The sequence below is a fragment of the Rosa rugosa genome, chromosome 4, assembly GCF_958449725.1.
Source record: "Rosa rugosa chromosome 4, drRosRugo1.1, whole genome shotgun sequence".
NCBI lineage: Eukaryota > Viridiplantae > Streptophyta > Magnoliopsida > Rosales > Rosaceae > Rosa > Rosa rugosa.
In genome coordinates this window covers 27,809,398-27,813,603 of record NC_084823.1, presented here as the reverse complement: position 1 = coordinate 27,813,603, position 4,206 = coordinate 27,809,398, and the positions used below count along the sequence as shown (strand labels likewise).

General features: G+C 39.8%; 1 long non-coding RNA gene across 3 annotated transcripts; it reads right to left on the bottom strand.

Annotated features, from left to right (window-relative positions):
* Positions 1-327: 327 nt before the first annotated feature.
* LOC133743586 (uncharacterized) lies at positions 328-3,103 on the bottom strand. 3 transcript variants are annotated; one of them, XR_009863155.1, is made up of 6 exons: positions 2,527-3,103; positions 2,287-2,421; positions 2,025-2,180; positions 1,187-1,501; positions 968-1,095; positions 328-866 (listed from the first exon to the last, which is right to left on the bottom strand). It is a non-coding gene; the product is annotated as an uncharacterized LOC133743586 (long non-coding RNA). The 3 variants fall into 3 exon arrangements; XR_009863156.1 differs by having other exon boundaries at positions 1,243-1,501; XR_009863157.1 differs by having other exon boundaries at positions 1,187-1,487.
* Positions 3,104-4,206: the final 1,103 nt, after the last annotated feature.

Here is a 4,206-nt window from a genome sequence, read left to right as displayed (position 1 = left end):
CCATGAGCGATTTAAAGAATTTTTTTGTGTTGTGTTTTTACGAACTCTGTTACCTTCTTCTTTCGACAGTAGTGGATTATCATCATGGGCTGTGGACGTAACCCAAGTTGGGGTGAACCTTATTGACTGTGGTGTTGTCTTTGGTTCTATTTTACATTTTCTTGGCAAGGAATGAATATGTATTGGCCAAAGTTTTTTGACATTTAGAAAGGGATATTGTCACTTGTAATCAACCTTTGTACGTTTCACCATTTGCCTTTTCATTTAGCAGTTGTTTTTTGACATTTAGAAAGGGATATTGTCACTTGTAATCAAAAGAGCTAATCATCAACCTTTGTACGTTTCACCATTTGCCTTTTCATTTAGCAGTTTGCTGTTTATAAGGGCTAGCCTGACATCAATCAAAACTGATCTGGTGACACCACTTCAGATAATTATGGCTGGCGGTCAGTAACAGCACATTATGTGTACATCCATATATAGACTATTGCTCTTCTATCATCTGACCTACCATGTTGCTACTTTAAGCAATATATCGTGAAAGGAATGCAGTGGCGCCTCACCAGTTGGTTAGCTGAGCTTTTAGTAATAGGCCTTGTTTTGATGTGTTTCATTGTCCGCCTTTATTCTTGATGGAGGCCTCGTTTCTTCTCAAAAGGTACATAAATCCACATTCAAGTCGCATCACGTAATCACATTCCAGAGAAGTAGATTTGGTGACTTGCTTCAGAGCAGTGGCAATCTCATCAGCTGTTGGAGCTTGCCCATTTACAATGGTGACCAGTGCTCTGAGGAGGAACAATGTCGTCGCTTTCTCCAAGGAACACATACATGTTTGCAACATTCAATACCGTACAAAAAGGTACCTATTAGCAATCAGGCAAAATATGGTTTACTATTAAAGGGCAATGCAGTATGTAATGAAAAATGGAACACTCTATCTGCAAGTTGCACGTAGCAACAGTACCTGAGAGCCTGTGCTCGAGAAGCAAGGAGAGGAACAATTTGCATTCGCGTTGAGCTTCTGCAGTACATTGGATGGCAGCGTAGTCCCCGCATCCTGAGTTTCTGTCTTAAATCATCAACTTTCCTTGCCTGCAAAAGCAAACCATTCCGAAACTTGGTCCAAAAGTAAAACCAAAGCCTTTCTAAGTTTCCCACTCTCAAACTAACAAGTTTTATTTACCTTACTAGGATCCTTGATTAAGTATGAGATGCAATGGGCACTGCTTGATTTTATACCTTCTTCAATGTGGCTCGAAGATACGGAATTCCGCTCACCATCAGGGGCATTTAAGAGCTTCCAAATGGTTTTCTTTAGTCCTTCAAAACCCCATTGATAGTCAATGTGTGACGAATAATCTGGAGTTGGGAAAAGTCTTCCATCTTCTTCTGTGTAAGTGCCAGGGTAGTAAACTCACTTCCACTGCTACAATCCAACACATCAAACTCATTTGCATGTATCCTCCCTGATGCCAGAAACTCTACTGTATGAAAATCTCTACAAATCAACGATTATTATTAGAGATTTGAAGAGGAAGACAGACATTTATAAATATCATTTCCTCCATAAATTTTTTTTAGTGTCAGACAATAGAATCTGGAGTTATTACTAGTGATTTCCACTAGTGTATGAACGACTCATGAATGATGGTAATTTCCGAAAGAATCGCCAAATATGATACTTCTCACAGATCCAATTAAGCTATGTTTATTTATATTTAAATTATAGGAAGCTTGCTGTGTGGAATGGCACATTATATTTGCCCATAAGCTGATACAACTCCAAGCCCTCTGGATTCTTCCACTATTTTTCCCAGTCTCAAGTGTAGCATTTAGAACAAGGACATTTATATACAATCAGGCAGTTAACAAAGTCAACAGAGAAATTACATTTTCCTTCAAAGTGAGCTTACATATATACATATACGATGCATGGTATGTAGATATCAGATAGTAATATACACACACATGGCATGTAACGTAAGTTTCAAAAAAGTAAAGGATACACAAAATCTCCGCACCTTGCACTTGGGATCTTTTAATTCTGTGGGGTTTAAAAGCTTCCCACAGTTCTCATACTGATCTCCTCTTGCAGAGGTATAATCACAAGCTTGAGTTGGGCACGTCCCCTCCACGAGCCTGTCGGCTAAAAACCGTGTGCAAGTATCACAATATAGCTGAACAACAGTAACTCAAGTTAACTCAACACATATTATAAACACATCTCAAATCACAATGCTCAGCATGTAATTCTGGATACAATTAGAATCCAGTGAATGTTACCTGCTGCATTGTGTTCTCAGAAAGCCAATTATTCTCCGGCAGCCTATTGGCACACCTCAGTCTGCTCAAGTTCGCCCGAATTTGTCAAAACTAATATTGAACCACTCATACACCTGCCGATGAATCGCATAGTACCTACAAAATCCAAGAACCATTTCCATCAAGCTCCAGATAAATTAACCGCAGTAAATCATCAAAAACTCACACATAAAAAATTTCACCGCGAGAAATAAAACTTACTTATCGCAGATCTCCTTGGGGATACACTTGTCCTCCAGGGCTTTGGTCTCGGTGGCGGTGCCGCAGATATAGACGGTGTTGTATCCCCGGAGACGGCAGTAGCGAGGGAAGACGTCGCAGCCGATGAGGGACGTTGTTGACGTACGGCAGTGCGCTGGTGATGAGGACGTTGCGTTGGCCGGGAATGGGGAGCTTGGGGCCCTCCTTGGAAGTAACGGCGAGGTCTCCCATGGCGTGCTCTCTAAGCTTCACTGAGGAAAGTGAGTAGATTTCAGAAGGGGTTACAGAGGTTGGGGGTAGGAGTTTCGATGAAGGAATGGTGGAGATCGGGAATGGGGTTCGAAGCACAGACCCACACCCACAGATGAACTGGGTTTTGCAACTTTTAGAATACAAGGAAGAAGGAAAAACAGTTACTAGGGAGCTGCCGGCTGCGTTTAAGAAATTGGGGAAGAACTGAATTGAGTGCTAGGCTAGGGCTGCGTTTGAAACTTCAAATCCTGGAGTTCAATAGAAAATGAGAGAAAAATTTGGGGGTTTTTTTTGTTTTTGGCTCCACGCCTATTACTTTGCTGCAATTATTTATGGGCCTCAATGTATGGTATAATACTATAGAGTTGGCCACATTTTGTTCAGAACAGTGTCCACATTTTTTTTAAAAAAATATAGCATGTCCAAGTGAGACATTTACTTTTTACTTCTACAAGACTTCCCAATTCTACCCCGTCCTTATTACCAGTTAACTTCTACATTTTACTACTCAAATTCACTTCGCCAAACAAAGTATTCTTCAGGTACATGTGTTTAGTCAATCTTTATAATATTATAATATTATTGAGAGAAGAGGGGTTATTTTAAAAATATATATTTTGTTACCTAAAAGTCTAAAATAAAAAAATATATCGGCTCACAATTATACTGATATTATCCCAACTTAACCATTGCGTAGGTGTTGGGTTTTAACACAAAAGATCTCGATACAATTGCGTGTGATCCACCTACTTATATGTTATATTATCTTTTTTTTTTTAGTAGAATGAGGTCAGTCATTTATTGAAATTGAAAGATTACAACGAAACGATGCCAAAAAACATCAATAAAGAAATAAACATTCTAGACAAAAAAAAAAAAAAAAAAAAAAGGAAGAAAGAAATAAACATTGCGAAAAGAAAAAATGCGAAACTTGCATCTGAAATACAAAGAATTAAAATTGCAAGAGCAAGAACATCGCAATGCAGTGCTGATCTTACACTACGGATTGCAGCCGAATAGTAAATTGAGTAGTCGGTGGTTTGACTACCCATGCAACTCCAAAGCACAAATTGATAAAAACCAATTTGGTGCCGGAATGAGGGCACTCTCTCACCTAAAGATCGAAGTTGGCCAAGGGTATCAGAACATGGCCATTTTGGCATACGATCTTTCACGAACAGGTACCATAAACTTGGGTCTCGAATCCAAAACCAATAACGTCTAGGAGCCCCAAGTCATTCTAGCATATGACAAATAGCCCAATAAAGATAGAGGGTCGCAGTCCACGCCTGAAACCCACCCGGATCCCAGATCCGGATCCTGTTGTAGATTCCACATAATCTCATATTCGGATCCTATTGCACAATAGTCTACGGGTTAGAAACAGGTGGCTCCAATTCTAGTCCCACTGCAGTATCACTGCAGGCT